General features: G+C 39.8%; 1 protein-coding gene across 3 annotated transcripts in view; it reads left to right on the forward strand.

Annotated features, from left to right (window-relative positions):
• FILIP1 (filamin A interacting protein 1) overlaps positions 1–20288 on the forward strand; it is a 174350-nt gene that overhangs the window by 30270 nt on the left and 123792 nt on the right. The window contains exon 1 of one of the 3 annotated variants that reach the window (XM_070418222.1): positions 494–509. The exons of the other annotated variants lie outside the window; for them this stretch is intronic. The gene's annotated coding sequence lies outside the window, so the exon portion shown is untranslated. Of the gene's footprint in view, positions 1–493; positions 510–20288 lie in introns of those variants that run through there. 3 annotated transcript variants of the gene reach the window in all.

The following is a 20288-nucleotide window of genomic DNA, read 5'->3' on the forward strand; positions in this document are numbered from 1 at the left end:
TCTTAGTTGGGTTAATTTGCATACTTGCTCTTGATTGGCTGGTGAGCGTGGCTTGTGGGTGTAGTGGAGTGGTGGAGTGACAGAGTGATGGTTAATTTGCATGTTTCTCTTTTATTAGTGTAGATATAGATAAGCAAAATAGATAAGTTAATCATATCACAAGTTTTAGGGTAATAAATATGAAAAATAAAATACAAAGCAGAGTAAGAGGAATCAGGAGTGCTGGGTGTGGGTGAGAAATGAGGATTATAATTTTTAAATAGAGAAATGAAGATTATAATTTTAAATATGCCTCAATGAGGGGAGATTTGAGAAAGACTTGAAAAAAGTGGGCAGTAAGCCATTTGAATATCTGGGCAATGAGCACTCAAGGCAGGGAAAACAGCCAGGCACAGTCCTAAGTTGCAGACATGAGTGTCATGTTTGAGGAATAGCAAGATGTGTGGGTGAGCAGAGTGAGCAAGGAGGGCAGTTGGAGAAGTCTGAGAGGCAACAGAGTGACATATCTGGTAAGATCCTCTAGGTCTTTGTAAGAATTTTGACTTTTACTGCAAGAGAGTTTGGAGCAGAGAAGGAACATGACCCCACTAAAGTTTTAAAAGGCTCAGTCTCGCTTCTGTTTTCAGAAGACATTGTGTGGGGACAAGGACAGAAGCAAGAAGGCCGTGGGAGGCTGGTGGAGGATGATGGTCTAGGTCTAGGGTGGCAGCAGTGGTAGTGGTGAGACATGGTCAGATCCTGATCTATTTTGTAAGTATAACTGTGAGATTTCTGGATGGACTTGATGTGGGCATTGGAGAAAGGGAGTCATCAGGTGTAACTTTAGAGTCTTCAGTCTAGTGACTAGGAGGATGAAGTTGCCATTAACAGAGGCAGGGAAGGCTGAGGGGCAGTTTAAGGGGAAGACCAGGCACTGAGTTTTGAAAATGTTGAATTTAGGATGTCTGTTAAAGAAGTTGAGTAGGCTGCTGGATAGGCAAGTTGATATTTGGGAGAACTGTCTGGGAGGGAAATGGTGTTATTGATAGGTAAGCAAATATGTTCTCGGTTAATGAACTGTAAAAGCTTTTGCACATCAGAAGGTGTGAAGTGGCTGGCTGTGAAGTGGAATAAAAATGTCATCATTTTGTTCTTAGCATGAGCTAGGAAAAGACCTGTCCAAAATTTGGCTTTGCAAACATTCACAGAATGTTCAGGCATTAACTTTTGCTTTAAAAAAGGAAATGTTTCCCCACGGGCATGGATGTTTAGGGTACAGGAAGTTTCTATGATTTTTTTGCAGAAAGCACTTAGGATTTTTTTGTTAATATCAATGCCATGTTAGGACATATGCTGGTATTTTTTTCCCTTCCCAGCTGCATAATATTTTTTTAGCAGTTATACCCAAATTACTGCATTTTGAATATATTTTATCACTGCAGCATAAAAATTTATTTTAAAGTCATATGAAAGAAAATCTTGCTGTTAATTTAATAGAAGGAAATAGTTAAACATAAGTATTTGAGCTTCAGGCCTGAGTCCTATAAAAACAAGTTAATCAAAATGGTGGAGCTTTATAATCTTAAAAGGATGACATCAAGGGTCTGATGTCTTAGATTCTTAAGGGCAGACATGAAACAGTCCAACATCTGTGCCAAAATGACCTCTGTGAAGCATAATATTTCCTTTTAAATATTTAGACATCATGATAGTTTTCCATGGTTTTAATTCATAACATGGATTTTTAAAAAGCCACAGAAGCATAGCAATTTTTTTCAGCTATTCCCTCCTTTCTCTACCTTGCTTTTAACCCCTTAAATAAATACAGTTCTAATGTGAACAACTAAATTAGCACTGTCTTACAGAAATATGACCACTTATAAACAACTCTGGTTAGGGCAGTAAAGTGAAAAGGAAAAAATTCACTAACTCTGAGTTAGGATTATGAAATCTGAAGGAATTACTATGCATAAACTAAGATAAGAAACATTAGATAGCTTATTCTGGGTTTAACTATGTTGCTTCCATAATGCTTTTAATAATATTTCTCTTTTGTTAAGACTGTTTGGCTATTTTCTAGGTCATATATATTGTAGTGGCCCATGGTATGCACAAGGACACTTGTTCTATGATAACCAGAACACTAACTTTTGGAAGTTTCAGAAGAATCATTTATTCAGTCTGTGTATTTTCAGCTGATTTGCTTTCTTAATTGAGTAATCCAAAGCTGGATATTTATGTTTTTTTAAAAAAGATATTGTACTACCTTTATACTAGAGCATAATTAGCTACTTATGTTTCTTTCTCTTTAAGCTCACCCCTATGACCCACTCACACCCCAGCCACACCCGCCCCCCCCCCACACACACACACTGTAACCCATTCGCTAATTGAACAAGATAATTTAATGCTTAGTTGCTTATTCTGCATATTGGATGCTAAGTGCCAAGAAGTGGTTATGTTGAATACATTAAATTCCTCTTTCCATGAGATTATAATTTCGAAAAGAAGGTATGGGACACAAAGGGGGCATATTAATGAGCTTGAGTTGTGCACTAAGAGCAGCAATTCTAAGATATGCACATGTTCCCGGACATGGCACTCAGTGCAGACACTTCGGCCTTAAGGCTCTTTGCTCACAGTCTTTTTCTCATCAGTTTCATTTGTTTACTTCCTACCAGGTGCCAAGTATTTCAACTTGACATTTCTCACATACAATGTGCTCATTTTTTATTCTGTTGCCACTGTTAAGATCTCACGTACAGATGTAGTCATGTGACACTGAGAAATAAATAAATGTCTGTGTAGCTACTTTCTTTAACCCCCGTTGTCCAATCTCCAGGACTCTCCCATTTCTATTTTAATGGCCGTTGGGCACTGTGGTCCTGATGCAGGTGGTGGAGAAGAGGAGTTCCTAGAAAGGTGCCCAGGAAGGTTAAACGAGTAAAGGGAGGTGGCAGCTTGTATGGAACCGACCCACTCCTGCACCCCAGAGAGCTATGGGTGACCGGAGAGTAAAGACAGAGCCTGGGTAGTAGGCTTGGCTTGAGTTTTAGAGAGAATTTTTTAGAGTTGAGAGTGAGGGAGGAAAGAGATTTTTTTGGAGCAGCTTCTGTGCATAGCTATATATACACTGAGTGGCCAGATTATTATGACCACCCCATCAGTACTTCATTGACACTTCCAAAAATACTGAATATTGAAAACTTCCAAACAAATACTCGCAAGGTTTTTATTATTATTATTATTATTTACATAACTAATTCACTTCATTGTACTGATGGGGTGGTTATAATAATCTGGCCACTCAGTGTATATCTATATGTATCTATATATCTATTTATTTATATCTATATATCTATATCTATATCTATCTATCTATCTGTCTATCTATATTTTAATCCATAAAGATTTGCTCTTATTTTCAATTATTTTTGTGACCAGCAGGATTTATATTAAGTTGGTACATGCCAGGATGGGAAAACTGATTGTTTACAGCTGGTAACTGTTCTAACTGAGCCAATGTGCTTCTGTTTGGCTGGTGACCCTGCCATTGCCACTGCCACTGTGTGGCAACTCCCCTCAGATTCTCTGGGCCTCCCCACAATCCAGAACCTAAGGGCTCAAACTTACCACCTCAGAGGGCTTCAGAACCTCACTTCAGCAATGCAGCTGGCATCATTCAGATTGGTCTTACATATTTATTTTTTAAATTATATTTTAATTGATTTCAGAGAGGAAGGGAGAGGGAGAGAGAGAAACATCAATGATGAGAGAAAATCATTGATCAGCTGCCTGCTGCATGCCCCTTTCTGAGGATCGAGCCCACAACCCAGGCATGTGTCCTGACCAGGAATCGAACCATGACCTCCTGGTTCATAGATTGACACTCCATCACTGAACCATGCCAACTATGGGCGGGTTAAATATTTAAAGTATCACTTCTGATCGAAACATCTGGAACCAGGCCCTAAAGATATGAGATACCAGAAAGGGCAGGTCCATGTGGGCCTCACAGTAGGAAGGGGGAGAAAAAGAAGCAATAGGAAGGGTTGTATCCAATATGGGACATGAACAAGGAGACTGAAGGGTGTAGGCAGGGAGGTAAGACACACTGGTGGGAGAGGCACTGCCAACAACCTCACCCGGGTCGACCATGGGGCTGGCCAGGACTTTGCACAAGCAATGCTCCCCACTTGAAAGTTCTTGTAGGTACCTTCCATCACCCCACCTGGTCACTCACACCTGCCCTCTCTCCCACTGGGCACGTGTGTCACATGCACACACTTTACACTTGGCAAAGAGGCACTGAGTAAGAATTCTTAAATATTTGTCTTCCAGTGGGTGTGTCCAGGCACCTTCTTAGTGCATAGAATCAAGTGATTACCTAATTTACCACCCTTATTTTGAAAATCAGAGGATTAAAAGGCATCCAGAGAGATTAAATAATTGCCCTAGTTCCTCAGATCTATGATCACATTTTAGTGTTGTCCAGGGATGACTCTCCTACTAAACTGTATGCTTTAAGCTGCACGTTTCCTGAGGGAAATTATCTCACAATCAGGACAAACTTCTCAACTGGCTCTGTGCTTTGAGAACAATAGACTTAATTTTTCTCTTTGCTCTATGAAGGCTTGGAAAAATATTCCAAATAATATGTTGAATAAAAAAACCCATATGATCTCATTTTAAAATGTAAATGAAAATATAATTTTAAGCCAATGAAAAATTTTACATCCAAATCAATACTCTTTTTTTTTTTGGTGTCAGGGAGACAGTAAAAAAAATGGATCCTGAAGCCCAAATGCCTGGGCTCAAATTCCAGCAGAGCAATATCACACAAGTTCCTTCAGTTCTCTGTGCCTCAGATCCTTGGTCTGTACAATGAGAATGATAATGATACCACTTCATAAGGTAGTTCTGATGATTACACAAGATAATTTATATTAGAACAATGCCTAGCACATAGTAGGGCTGTAGATGTTAGCTATTATTATAATTTTTGTGGGCTGACATTCTCTACAGCCCAGATTTAAAGACTAAGAGAGACATGATTTCTTAGAATTAGATTTGATGAGATGACTGTAACAAAGTGAAAAACCAGATAGAAAGGGAAGGCTGTGGGGAGTTATTACAATTTACTCAACATGACTTATGTACTCAACATCTTGGCAGCAGAAACATTTGAGAGTAGTAAATATTTCTTCATAAAGCAGCTAGTTTTGTTTTAATCGGCATGTCTTATCTCCCTTATAAACAAATCATGCCCACCAAAGCTGAAAAAAAAAAAAAGCCAACAAACATTTGAATTCAACAGATTTTTTGGTAACATCCAGCAGAGCTCAGTCTTTTATAGCATCTTTTGGCCATAGTGCCTTGGTTATCTTCCAAGATGATGTGTAAAAACAATTATTTTGTGGGGATCACAATGGAATCTCAGAAATAGGGGATGAGTTATATTTCCAAAAAGTAAACTTTTCAAGCCTTATAATAAAAATCATTATTAAAACTTTTGATAGTTATTTCCCTCTAAGGCAGTGGTTCTCAACCTTCCTAATGCCGCGACCCTTTACTACAGTTCCTCATGTTGTGGTGACCCCCAACCATATTATTTTCGTTGCTACTTCATAACTGTAATTTTGCTACTGTTGTGAATCGTAATGTTAATATCTGATATGCTATATGTGTTTTCCGATGGTCGCAACCCACAGGTTGAGAACCGCTGCTAAGGTAACTGAAATTTCAGGGTGCTAACTTTGTAAAATAATTAATTGATACAAAATTCTCAACTATAGAAATGATTTCATATCTAACATTACTCCTAGAGATATGTGTGTGTGTGTGTGTGTGTGTGTGTGTGTGTGTGAAATCTTAAGTCATCAAAAAGGGTGTATAATTGTTGTCCTGGCCGGTGTGTTCAGTGGTTAGAGTGTCCAGCCCTTGGACCTGAAGGGTGACAGGTTCGATTCCCAGTCTCTCTCTCTCTCTCTCTCTCTCTCTATTTCTCTCCCCTCCCTTCCACTCTCTCTAAAAATCAATGGAAAAAATATCTTCGGCCGATGATTAACAAACAAACAACAAAAAGGTGTATATCTGCTGAGTGCCTTTAAAATGGTAGGAAGGTGACTCTCCAAAGGATGTTAAACTCTGGGGAGAGTTCTCCATACCTTCTAAATCTTCATAGCTTTGCTGAGACTTGGCAAAGACATCTTTCTTGTTCTAGTTAGCTCAGTGTTGCCTTACACTTCCTGAAGAAGGTTGTAGCTGTGGAGACAGCAACAGGTACTTGTGGTTCCAACCAAAGACAACATTAATGACAAAGTTGTATTTTTTTTTAAAGTTTTACAGTGATTAAGTGATGGGGCTAGGGGACTAACAAAGAAGTGAGAAACTTTTCCCCAAAATCTCTAATAGGATATGCTCTTCACAAATTCATTTTTATGTTTTATGTAAAAATTCTTTTAGTAGGATGAGTATTTCCTTAGTTAGAGGATGTAGTTAAAGCGATTATTCCTCTTTGATCCAGTCCTGCCAAAACTTCATATTAATAATTAATAACATGCTGAATGAATGTTTTTTAAAAACTGCATCTAAAAAACCTCAACTCATAATTTAGGAAAAATCTCAGTAAGCAGTAGCAGGGAATCGTTGCCGACACTCACAGAAGAGAAGCAGTAAAAATTGGTCTGTTAAAATAAAACCAGGCAGGATCACAGACAGTGTATAGTGTCATTAGATTCTTAGGTCATTAGATTATCTTGGCTAGCTCTTTACTGAGATGAGCCATGTTGCTTGCTCTGGGGCCTCCAAGCAAACCTTATGTGGCGAGAATTGACGTCTGAATACATTTTCAGCACACCACTTCGTGTTATTTCACAGGCCTCTGACATCTGGCCATCCCCCAAGCAATCTCCAGTCGGTTTCATCAGTGCCTTCATTTTCCTTTGTGATACTGAAAAAGGCCTTTGGGTTGGTTTCTGCTTAGGCAGTGTCCCACACCTGGGAGCAGGGAGATCCTTGAATGAGGACAGGTAAGCTCTCCCGAAGACCTCGGACAATGTCTCCTTGTAGGTCAAAGAAAAAGTGGGAATAAGGCAGGGGAGACATGATCGGAACTCATGCCAAGCCAGCCTTCTCACTCTTTCCTTCCTTTCCTATAAATAAAATAAGGTTAAGGAAAAAGATTTGAAAAAATATTTGAACAAAAATTTTGTCCCAAGCGCTATACCTCCACTTCCTCCTCGCCAGAGGCCACCCAGGGGTTGATTGATGTTCTGTACTGGAGAAGTCTGAAGGAATACGCTCTTGGATAGTTTAAGTGTATCTGCTTTAGTAGGTAACATTTCCGGGCCACACAGAAATGCAACTGTGTTCTGGGTTTGCCTCCAAGTCTACCAACTTGGAAACTAATTAGCTGTTAGGCTTAGAGCATATTATTTTAACTCCTCCAGGCCTTCTCTGCCTCTCTGATTAAAAGAAGAGGGCAGATTAGATGTCCTCAAAGGTGGTAGGATTTCTCAACTTCAGCATGATTGCCATCCTGGCCTGGATAATTCTTTGTTGTGGTGGCTGTCCTGCGTAAGGTAGGATGTTTAGCAGTGTCCCTGGCCTTTACCCATGACACTGGCAGTACCCCTAGTTTTGACACCCCAAAATGTCTCTAGACATTGCCAAATGTCCCTCTGGGGATAGGATGCCAGATAAAATACAGACTGCTCAGTTAAATTTGAATATCAGACAAAGAATGAAACATTTTAAAATATAAGCATGCCCAAAATATTAAATGGGACATATTTATACTTAAAAAGTTACATTATTTTGATCATGTTGAAAAGTATGTTTTGACTTGGTAAATATCAGAATGCTCAAGTCATGGGGCTCTAAAATCAAACCTGGAGTCACCTCTTCCCAGCTCTGTGTCATGCGGCAATCCGTGGCAGGCTTTCTAAGCCGCAGCTGTGGGAATTAAATCAATAATTTTATATGAAATGCTTATAAAGAAATGTTTTTGTTCTTTACCTGAAATCCATATTTAACTGAGCATCCTGTAATTTTATTTGCTGAATCTGGAAACTCTATCTGGAAATGCAAACTCATTTTCTCTCCCACCCCACTGAAAAACACTGTTCCAGGTGAATTTTCTAAGGTATTTCTATTCTTCCTGGAGTTTTCTGGATACGTTTCTATTTGGTTAATTGTGCATTCATAGAAATATCTGTTCTGAAAGACTATTTTTAACATTGTTAGATAGGGATGTCAGACATTTTTTGTTGTTGGTTGTTTTTTTTTAAGCCCCTGCTGATTTTCCTCTGGGAAGACTGAGCATACGCTGGATGCACTGACAAAATAGAAGAGAGAGAGAAGGTTTTGATTGACAGAATGAGATATATTTTTAAAGCATCAGTGTAGAAGTAGACACTAGTGGGAAGTTATAACTTTATTGAACTCATTTTGAATTTCTTACAGCAGTAGGGTGAAGGATAATCTTTCTGAAGGCATTTAGAGTTTTTAACCCTGACTTACTTTTTTTTTTTTTAAAGGATATTTTACCCCATGTCAGCCATCAGTGAAAGCAGAGGGATTGTCAGAGGTACCTGATTCTTCCTTTCTACTCTAAGCTCTTAAGAAGTTATACTAGTACAGGTGTGGCAAAAGTAGGTTTACAGTTATTTGTATGGAAAATAATACAATAATAAATACTATTACAAGAAGAAATTGTGTTTTGTGTTCTCACAACTGTAAACCCACTTTTGCCCCACTCTGTATGTAGAGAGAAGATTACTGTAATAGAGTGTGCATCCAGGGGAATGGATGACCAAATGAATCCGAGATTTAGGTACATATTGTGTTGTGCTGAACTTGACACACTGCTTTTTCCACTTGAGCCAGACGCATCTCCATCTCAACAATTTAGGATTCTGGCTTTTTTTTTTTTTTCAGTTGGGACTTCCTATCTTTATGAAAGCAGGGAGTTTGAAGATGCAGCATAAAAATGAAGGACACTGGAGGATGTAGAACTGGTGAAATGTGGCAGTAAGACTGTAACCTGCAATGCTCATTGGTACTGAAGAATAGAAAAATATTTTATCACTGTGATCAATAGAGATCTCAATGCTTGCTAGAGGCATAGACTCAAACCTTGAAGGAGATGCTGAAGAGCATAGCATTTTTCCTCTCTCTTACAAAATTTCAAATCTCTTAGGGAAAAAAATACATGCAGACAGACAAAAGAAAGCAAAATGCCAAAAGATTATTCACATATTTGGTGTGATAGGAGTTAAGAGGAGGGGATCCCACTTTCTTCTGGTACAAAGGCTCACCTTCAGCAGTACTGACGTCTTGGACTGAAGAAGTCTTTGTCATGGGGGCTGTGCACAACGGCGTTGTAGGATATTTGGACTTTACTCATAGAAGCCAATGGCATCCTCTACCTGTTGTGATAACAAAAAATGTCTTCAGACACTGCCACATGTCCCAGAGGAGAAAAATTGCCCTAGTTGAGAAGCACTGGCCTAGAGTGTGGGAGACTTCCTAAAAAAGGTAGCATTTGAGCTGGGACTGGGGGGACGGGTAAGATTTTGAAAGAAAAAGGTGGTGATGGTGGAGAGCATTTAGGTGAGGGAGATGGCATGAATAAAATGCCAAAGTGGAAAAATCAAGGCTAAGTTTGGAGTATTGTAAGGAGATAAGTTTAATTGTGGTTAATGTTCCTGTGGGAAGTAGAAACATATTTTAAGAAATAGAACATATTTTGTGACTCTGCTTATGGTCATAGTGCCTAAAGTATCTTGACCTTGGTAGCTGTTGAATAGTTAATTAGTATTTTCATTTGAAAGATAGTCTGTACCAACATAAAAAAGGCCTTGAAGGAAAGTCTAAGAGATTTCAACTTTTTCTGGTGGGCAATGGACATCCCCTTGAAAGTTCTTGAGCAACAGAATGACATGATCTCGAGAAAATCAAGCTGTTCTGTTGTCAGTTTTTCCCTGGTGAGATAAAGGAGTTGCAACTGAGAGTTATAATAGCATTTGCAAAGCATCTTTGCCTACATTTTCTAATTTGGTTGCCCCACAAAATTCAATATTAATTACTTTTTTTCTTTAGCCATTTTTCTTTCCAATTAACACCGGCGCTTGGTCATTGCAGTGGAAATGGGCTTTGAATGCATTTCATGCTAACAAAAATTGTTTTCTTCATCCCTCAAGATGTGATGTCATTAGCGGGCTGGGGCAGCTGGTTCACCTCATGGATGAAGATGAAGTTGAGTGGCACCCTGTCCTTGGCAGGGAGGGGCATAAAACCTGGGCTCCTTTCTGTGTCTGGGATCCGGGTTGAAAGCATTTCCTTTGCCTCCTCAGATGAATAAGTGGCACTGTGCAAGCATTAAAAGAGCTGACTGTCATATGAATTTGGCATTGCCCCCTCCCCCCACAATCTCTTGAAGGTCTGTTGGTGGTACCACAGGATTAGCTCTTGACCACTCAGTTCTTTCCATTCCAAAAGAGGCCAGACAGCTTTCTTTCTCCTGCTCCCACATCCCAGGTGCTCTCTCTATTCACTGCAGATCTGATCTTGTCCTGTGGAGAAGTTGCATAATTTAGGGTGTTATGAGGTAATACATGGCTCGGTTTTCTCTCTCTCCAACCCCCAAAACAAACTCCTCTTGTTCCTTGGGTTTCTCAGTGTCTGACTGATGTTAGGACAAAGATGAACCAACCAAAATGGAACTTGGGTAATTAGGAGACAACTCCATCATGGCTAAAAATGGTTTCTGCTAATTAAAAACATCGACAAGCAAAAGATTGTCAATGTGTTCTAGATCTGGTCAGCAGGAAATCAGGCTAATGGTAGAAATGTTTGTCATTGGAAGAAAAAACATTGGGGCTCATAGAATCCAATTCAGTTTCTTGACTTGAATCCATACTTTCAGTCTGGAGTATTTCATACAGTTGCTCTTTGTTATCACTATCTGTGGCAGGCAGAATGGCCCCCAAAGATGCCTACACCTCAATCCCTGGCTCCCATGAATATGTTATATTACATGACCAAAGAAACTTTGCAGGTGTCATTAAGGCGATGGACCTTACGGTGGGGAGACTATCCTAGATTATTCAGGTGGACCCAACCTAGTCCCATGAATTTTTAAAAGCAGAGAATTTTCTCCAGTGGGAGGCAAGAATAAAGCAGCAAAAGAAGTCAGTGAGATTCTCAATGTGAGAAGGAGTCAACGCACTGCTCCTGGTACTGAGATGTAGGAAGTCACGTGTAAGAATCAAAGACAGGCTTCTGGGAGGTCAGAGCCTTCCAGTTGACACCCAGTAAAGAAAGAGGGACCCCAGCCCCTCACCTTCAAGGAGCTGACTTCTGCCAACAACCTGCATGAGTCTGGAAGCAGATTCTTCTGCAGAGACTCCAGGAAGGACTGCAGCTCTGCGGAGACCTTGATCTTATCCTTGTGAGACTAAACAGAGGACCCGGCCGAACGACGCTGTGCCCAGATTCCTGACCCATAGAAACTATGACCTAAGAAATAAGTGCTGTTTTCAGTTGTGAAATTTATGGTAAGAAACAAAAAATTGATAAATTGTTCTTTGTCATTGTGTCTGCCTTCATTACTATCAGCACCATTGTCATTGATTGTGGATTTGCGTCACATATAAAATGACTCAGCCCTAGCTGGTTTGGCTCAGTGGATAGGGCTTTGGCCCACAGACTGAAGGGTCCTAGGTTTGATTCTGGTCAAGGACATGTACCTTGGTTGCAGGCTCGGTCCCTGGCAGCCTGGTCCTGGTCAGGGCGTGTGTGGGAGGCAACCAATCAATGTATCTCTTTCATCTCTCTCTCTCTCTCTCTCTCTCTCTCTCTCTCTCTCTCTCTCTCTTTCTCTTTCTAAATCAATAGAAAAATATCCTTGAGGATTAACAAAAAATAAAAAGATTTTTCCAAAGCTTCCTTGATCAGAAACTTATACACCTCCAAAGCAAAAATAACTTCTCATCATTAGTCCTCATCATTAGCTTTCAAAATTCACTATTCTATATTCCCTAGACAACTAACCTCCATCTTTTATTCTGCTGTACAAATATTTACAATAATCTCAGCTTGGGAAAGCAAATCTTATGTCTACAAACCCAGTGGTGGAAAGCACTGCTCTTTCCTCTTCCAATGCTGAGTGGAACCCAGGGCTCCCTGCACAGTTTCCCTTAGATGGCATTGACCTTATCGAAAGTTCTTCTGAGATTTGAAAAACCAGTTCCTGGCTCAAGCTAACATACATGGCGAACTGAAGTTTTCACTGGAATGCTTTCTCTTAATTAAAAACAAAGGAAGATGACAAATTGCAAATACATTTTAGGGATTAAGTTAATTACCAGTGTTTCTTGCAGAAAAAAAAGTAATTCTTTAAAAAAAGCTAAAAATCTATTTTTAAAAATTCTTTATTGTTTAAAGTATTACATATGTCTCCTTTTCCCCCAGTGACCTCTTTCTGGCCACTCCCACCCCCCAGCACATGCCTTCACCCTCTAGTGTCTGTGTCCATTGGTTATGCTTATATGCATGCATACAAGTCCTTTGGATGATCTCTTACCCCACCAAATCTATTTTTATATGTCTATAGCCATGTTCTCTTCTATCTCCCTACCTACTTTGAAACCTCACTTTAGCTAAACACATGCATAGGCTCTTAATACTACACAGTTCAGTGGCCAGATATGCTCATAGCAACTTTGTTTCTCAATCATTTCTTTTTCCGTTTTGGCTAAACATGTCCTCAGAATAATATGCTACTTTTTTGGAGGAAAGTTGTCTCTTCGCTGAGGTTTGGTGAAATTCATTGGATAAGACACCAGTGTTAACCAAGGAAATGAATACTGAATATTAAAAAAAACTAAAGAAAGGGTGTTTTAAATCATTGGGCAGATGCTTGGCACCAGCTTTTAGAAGCGACTGGCTCCGTTAGCCAGTCCAGAAAATGTGCCACATTGTGTGTGGAGAATCCAACTCCCCAAATCATAGAACTGGTAGGACGTTGTACACCAGACTTACTTCGCCGGGGTACGTCATCCTTGGCTGGAATTCAGTGAAAGATTCATCATTTATCCAGGTGACACTGGGGCAAACCAAGGTTTAGTCTCCTTTTATTGCCAGGGAGAGATTGATGGGTGTGGGTAGAAAACTATGCAAAAGTTGGCAGTTCTAGCTGGCTGGAGCTTTCAGGTTTGTCCAAGTGAAAGTCAAGGGATGCGAACCCAGGTAAACTAAGTGTTTACCACTAAAGAAGCCACCGTCGACCTGAAACCACTGAGGTGCAGAGTCCCATTCACAGAGAGCACACCATTCTATACAGCCACAATGTTCTCTGTGAATGACTGTGCAATGGAAGTCAGTTCATTTAAGTTTTGGGCTAAACATACAAGAGAGAGACTTTTACCAAGATCTGTAGTGGTTACATCCATAGCATTCGCTTAGTAACAAACACAGTTATGTCACTGTAGAGATACTTTGGCTCATCGAGTATACGAGTTTGTTATATTTCATAATGATTGCAGCGGTGAATGCTGCTTTTCCATAGTGGTTAGCCGAGTGCATGCCATTAGCTGTGAAGAGCAAGATTGAAATGATGAATGGAACAAGGTGGGGCCTTATTCCCATAAAAATCTAACTATGTCCACAGCTTTAGAAAATAAAAATTTTATAAAAATCTCTTACAAAGTTTTATCTTTGTAATCTATCCAGTTTGTGTGTTTGTGTTGTTGTTGTTATTAATCCTCACCCGAGGATATTTTTCCATTGATTTTTAGAGAGAGTGGAAGGCAGGGAAGACACAGAAAGAGAGAAACACTGATTGGTTGGCTCCCACACGAGCCCCGATCAAGCCTGCAACATAGGTGCGTGCCCTTGACTGGAATCAAACCTGGGACCCTTCAGTTCGCAGGCTGATGCTCTATCCACTGAGCCAAGGCTAGGGCTGATTGTGTATTTTGAAATTAGTTCTCAAAGTATTCTGTGGCATGATCACCCTCTAAATTGCATAACAAATATACTATGGATACTTGGAAAGTTTTATATTTTTAAGGCTCAGCAAAATAATGATCTTATGTTGATGGGATCAGATACTTTGGTTTTGCTAGTAGGTATTCAGCATAAAAAGTTGGACTGTCCCCCAAAAAAGAAATGAAGAAAGCAAAATGTATTGAAAAGAAAAATGTGCAAAAATATTGTTAATTAATTGTAGGGGTAACAAAAACAGTCTTATGACTTTGCAGAATGGAATCTGTAGCTACATAGGTCATGGGAACTCAGCAGGTTCATTTGTTCAATATTTAGCAAATATATCCAGTTGTATAAAATATTCCAGGTACTGTATTAGATGCAGAAATGAAAAAAGATTTAAAATCTTGGTTCCTGCTTTCTAGAAGCTCACAGATAGACAAATAAACATGGTAGTTGCCATAGTTATATGTGAACAACATTCAGGGAGAGTAAAAAAAGTAGCAGCTAAGTTTTCTTAAGGGAACCAGGGAAGAAAAAAAATAATGCTTAAATTGACACTTGAAGGAAGAGTGAGACTAATGGTGGGCAGGAAAAGGAGAGAGGTCCAGAGGCCGGGACAAAAGGTGATGTGTTCAGAGAACGGAGCTTAGTTGGGCTTGGTTCTTTGAGGGGAGGGAGGGAAGAGCATGTAGAGAGCTTGACAGGATCTAGGCCATGTAGGACTATGGAGCTTACTTTTGGGTAACAGCAAATGACTTAACACTTGGAGTGCGGGTGAATTTCCCGCCAAAATATAAGATGGCTCTGTCTTTTGGTTTTGTTCCATCCACCAAAAGGGTGGATTACAAACAAATATTTGGTAATACGCAGTTACAATCGGCCCGAGTTTACACGTTTCCCGCACTCCACCGCAAATCTATATGAACCGAGTTAAAGACGGCTCCCGCGGAGTACGCGCAATTCACGCGAGCCGACTTACCTCGTTTCCCGCACTCCAAGTGAATCTTGAGCAGAGGATTGACACAAAGAGAGGTTTGTGTTAAATATATTTCTCTGGGAGCTCTCCAGAATATGGGTCAGAAGGGCTGACACTTGGTGGTTGCAGAGGTGGGAGGAGAGAGGATTCAGGTGTGGGGTAGAAGTCAGACCCCATGGACTACTGCAGGTGCCCTCTGGTGGTCCCATTCCAATCTGTCTCAGCTTCAACCTTATGCTGGACTGAAAGTCCCTGGAATGCCCTCTGTGCTAGTCTGATTCTCTTTCATCAGTCACCAGCTCTGCGGTGATACAAATAACACAATTACAGGTAAAGTTCCAATCAAACAAACTCTGAGGAGGGTACAAATTATATTATTTTTCTTAATATTTTTATCTAAAGTATTATTGGATTCAAACTTACAAATTTTGATTATCTACAAATACGCACCTACAGTAACAGTATGTGTAAGTCAAATTTAATTTTAAGATGACTATTGAAAGCCATGAGAAAAAGACAAGGGAGTTGACTTCTTGGGCCTTAGGATTTTGACATAAGAATTTGGGAGGAATACAAACATTCAGACCATAGCTGGTCCCCAACAATCTTTTTGGAAGAGTATGGCAGTTTCTCACACTCTAGTCTAGGACATTATACTCAAAGGCTAGTGTTGTGCATAAATACTTTCTAAAGCCTTTTCAGTATCTTATAAATTGATCATTCATTTACTTATATAAATCCTTCTCAAATCTGAGCTGCTTGACTAATCCCCAGGGGCGAGTATATTCTACTTGTTCTACAGTGTTAAGAGTAGCTTCCTTTCCAATGTCAACTGTAATTGAAAAACAAAAATAAGTTTTAGAAAAAGAATAACTTATTCTTCATTGTTCTGTGTTTTCCCTCCTGCATATATTAAAGACTTCTATGTTTGCACATTGCAGCCATTGTTCTGTATTTTGGGAGACAGAAAACATGGTTTGCATACTCCAGTCATGACTATATTTGCTTACTAACCCTTTAAACTTTTCTCAGAGCATTTAGTAGCTTAGATTTCCTCCTCCCAACAACCTGGGGGAATTGCTATGATGTAGGACCTCTATGTTAACATGTTGAAAGTGAGAATTCAGAGATCTGGAGACATTTCATAAGAGGTTATTTGGGGAGAATGTAACATCGGCCTATCAAGTTAGCAGCCTGTTTATAACCCCCATCTTTGGCAGAGCTTTCCTATTGGAGTCATTCAACATTTATCTAGTTTCTTTTAGTCACTTTTTGGCTTTCCTGATTTCTCTGTGATATTTGGAAAATCATGTAAATTCTGTATCTTCTTAATAAAGAGTCCACAAGAAGAAGCAACTTCTAGAGGGCCTTTATGATTTCTAAAAGGAGAGATCAGTCTATATTGTTTTCCATCCTTTATTTATTTGAGCCAGAATGGGCCATCTTTCCCAGGAGATCAAGAAAAATACGCTGGTGTTCATCATATTTTCTCACACTCTGCCTTTTTTCCCTGTAGTGTAACCAATTACACAAAGATGTATTGCTCATACATTTTGTGTAAGCCCTGTGCTAATTGCTGCAGGGTTTATAAAAGTGAATTAGACAGTTTTTTGCCCTCAAGCAGTTTATGATCCCGTGGGATGAAGGAAATGGTAAGTACATCAAAGCTGTAATATGCAGACAAAAATAAGTATAATTTCTGTTTCCATTTTTATTCCTTACTTGGGTTAAATTTATTTAAAGCCTTCTAATCAAAGCTCTGTGGAATAAAGGAGAGTGAAAAGAGAAAAGCAAAATCCCTGGAACTGAATATCCTCATGATGTGCTCTGAATAGTCTTGCTTCAAAGGATGAAGTCCAGATGTTGGATTTATCCATAGTTCAGTGAATGACAAAAATCATAATAGTATATCGTTTATAGCTTCACTATTTATACATAACCTAAGATGAAGCAGGCATACAACCAAGCATAGCTGGAAGCAGCATTTTCTTGTTTTGTTTTTTTTTTAACCTTCACCTGAGGATATTTTTTCCATTGATTTAAAGAGTGTGGAAGGGTGGGAGGAGGGGCAGAGAGAGAGGATGGGGAGAGAGAGAAAACAACAACAACAACATTGATGTGGTAGACACAGTTGGCTGCCTCCACACTCGCCCTCATAGGGAGGGGGGCAACCGAAGTACATGCCCTTGACCGGGAATTGAACCCGCAACCTTCAGTCCATGGGCCGACACTCTAACCACTGAGCAAACCGGCTAGGCTAGAAGTATCATATTCTTGAGTTCATGACATTAGAACTGGTTGTCTTTGGACTGTCATTGTGCCACAATAATAGAATATAACAGAGGTAAGCAGGAATTCTTACAGTGCAACATAGCTAAGACACAAGGACTTGTCTCTAAAAGCTTTCTTTTCAAAAAATTAATTTATCAAATTAATTAGCCAACATTACTGGTATCTAATTCTTGGTTCTTTTTTATTTTATTTTATTATTTATTATTTATATATATTTATTATTGACACTATTACAGATGTTGCCCATATCTCCCCCACCTGTGTCCACCTCCACCCAGCCCCCCCGCCCCCAACCCCCTTTCCTGGGCTTCACCACACTGTTGTTTGTGTCCATGGGCTATGTATATATGTTCTTTGGCTAATCTCTTCATCTTCTTTTGTCCAGTCCCCTCTTATTTTATTGTTTAGATTTTTTTCTTTCTTCTTTTTTAACTTTTCAATTGAATTTATTGGGGTGACATTGGTTTAATTCTTGGTTCTTGACAACAGTTCTTCCCCATCTCAAATATGTTCTTAGCAGATCATGAAGCTCATGACAATGAGCATTGCTCTGCTTGTTCCATTAGAGATGCATTAGAAATGTTCAAGGTCAGTGTTTGTTTGTATATATCTTTGACATCATCTTTTTGGACTGTACTCGAGGCAGTTACTTCACAGTGAGCACAGAGAGATCCCTGACTGTATCAACATATCAGTAACTGTTACCAAAATATCACAGACCCAGGCTCTCCCATGAGGCATCTCTGGCCAGGAGGACTGCTGTAATAAGGAGTGTGAGGAAGATGAGAAAGCCAATATCCTTATGAACTAAGCTTTATTTCTAATAAAAGAAAAGAAAACAAGAACAAAACATTGACTTCAATTCAAACTCCAGCTTGTTTTCTTTGCAGAGGCCATTTGCTTTGTTTGTCCACACAAACTCACATCTTTCCTCGCTCGCTCACTGTCACATACTTTAAGAAGAGAAATTCTTTCCTTCGGACATTTTTCTCTTTACCTCTGCTTAGAAACACCACAATACTGGGGACTGGGCCTTGGCTTTATCCTTGTCAGACGGAGGGAGGGAGACGTGAAGGAAGCAGCAAGTGATGCTAGGTTTATTTGATGTATCTCTCTTCCCTACTTCTGCCTTCCTAGTATCTTACTCAGGAATGCAGGGAAATGTCTGCAGTATGATTCCGTCTGCCTGGAAAAGGGCGGGCAGGGGCTGAGGCGGCAGCAGCTACTTGGCCCTTTCTCAGGGGTGCGCTGGAGCCAGCTGGCCCTGGCTTGCAGGAGCTGACTGTGCGCATCTCTTCCCTGCTCTGCATTCAGTGATGTCATGTTGGTAGCTTGAAATGGGCCACGATGGGGGTATCTACCCCATTGAAATCTGAAAATGCGACAATCAGGGCTTTTTAAAATCTTCTAGAGGCCTGGAGAGTCCCTCTTAACCTGTCCCCGAAGGCTTTCTGCCTGGGTCCAGAGAAACTTCACTAAACCTGACATATTATGAGCACAAGATGACAACCCACAATGAGTAAGAGAGAGATGAATTCTTCACTTGTGCCATCATCAAGTGATAGCTTGAGGGCAGGGCTTTATTGGTTTTATAATCTCTATGAGCAACCATTTAAAGCTCCATCCAGGAAGTGCCAATAGATGACAAAAGTGTCGTTTCTAAGCAAATGCAGGTTCAAGATAATCTGTGATTCCTTGTTCTCAATTTTCAACCAGACAACTCCCACTAGGTCTCCTGTCCCTAGTAGAAACTCTGCTCCCAACTTTGGTACACCCACAGTTACAGTGGAGGGTTTTTGTAGTAGCGACTTCTGTAACTCACGTGGCTTCTATGATAATAAGGACTTCGAGCATCGGGGACGCTGGCCCCACCATTGCCTTTCGTGTGTGTGAAGTAGGAGTGGTATCAAACCCTGGAGGCTTCTGCGCTTCTTGAGATCTCTTCTTTGTTGCCTTTGATGACATCTCAGCAGTTTCGATGACGCGAGGAGAGGCCACTGGTAGCAAGAGCAAGAGAGAAGACAATGTCAGAAAGTCTCTCGGTGGCTGTCAGGACAGCATTGAGGAGCACAGTCATTCACCCCCTCCTTTGGGGACTTCTAGAAACCACTGAGTAAGGGTCTTTGAGGAGAACCTGCAGGTCCCCAGAAAGAGGTGGGCGCAGAGTTTGAGGCCATACGTTTACTTCCAGGTTACTAGTACTGTGATTCCAGGAGACCTGATGTCAAGTTCTCAATCTGCGAAACAGCAGAGGCACAACAATGTGGAATTCAGTGTAATTTAGCTGTATAACTTACTGTTGGTCAAGCCACTAACAATCAGTTATTCATTCATTCACTCATTCATTCATATTTCAAGACAAAAAAAGGCAAAGAAATCCCCAATGACATACCATCCTCCTCTAAAGAAAAGTGAACAAAAGCATAGGGGCCTCTGAGTTGCCATTGCAGATATGACATAATTTGCTAAAATATAAAAGACTTTCTCAAGTTTTTAAAAGAGCACATTAAATATTCACTCTCTTTGAGCCATTGTGGGTAAAACCTATACCACTTGCATAGGGAAGGTGCTTAGTAGTGTTTTTGTGGAACTGGCCTTGAGATATTAATATAAACTTATTCTTTCATAATAAACTTTAAAAAGTTTACTTGGAACTAACTCATTCAGCCAACCAGCTGACATAGGCAAAAGATATTACTGGTTTCTCTATTTGCTTTTATGACTTACCTATGCAGTCGGAATAATTTTACTAGACTGTGAGGTCCATGATATCACAAAGCGCCTAGAATTGTTTTCTTTACCTAGTGCCTGGCACTTTGAAATCACTGAATAAGTATGCACTGAATAAAAATAATAAAGTGGATCTTGAAAATAATTCTAGCTTTAAATTTAGTTTTGAGCAAGAAATTTTAAAGTGACAATGAAAGTTCATTCTAAAACTTCCTTTTCAGTGATGCATATATATGTAGGGTATGCTAATTATGAATATACAAGTGACAAAACTATTTAATGAAAACAGTCGGACTGTTTTGGTAAAATCTAAACA

This window comes from Myotis yumanensis, unplaced genomic scaffold (assembly GCF_028538775.1).
Source record: "Myotis yumanensis isolate MYYU_CA2020_CCGP unplaced genomic scaffold, mMyoYum1.0.hap1 SCAF_6, whole genome shotgun sequence".
Taxonomy (NCBI): domain Eukaryota; kingdom Metazoa; phylum Chordata; class Mammalia; order Chiroptera; family Vespertilionidae; genus Myotis; species Myotis yumanensis.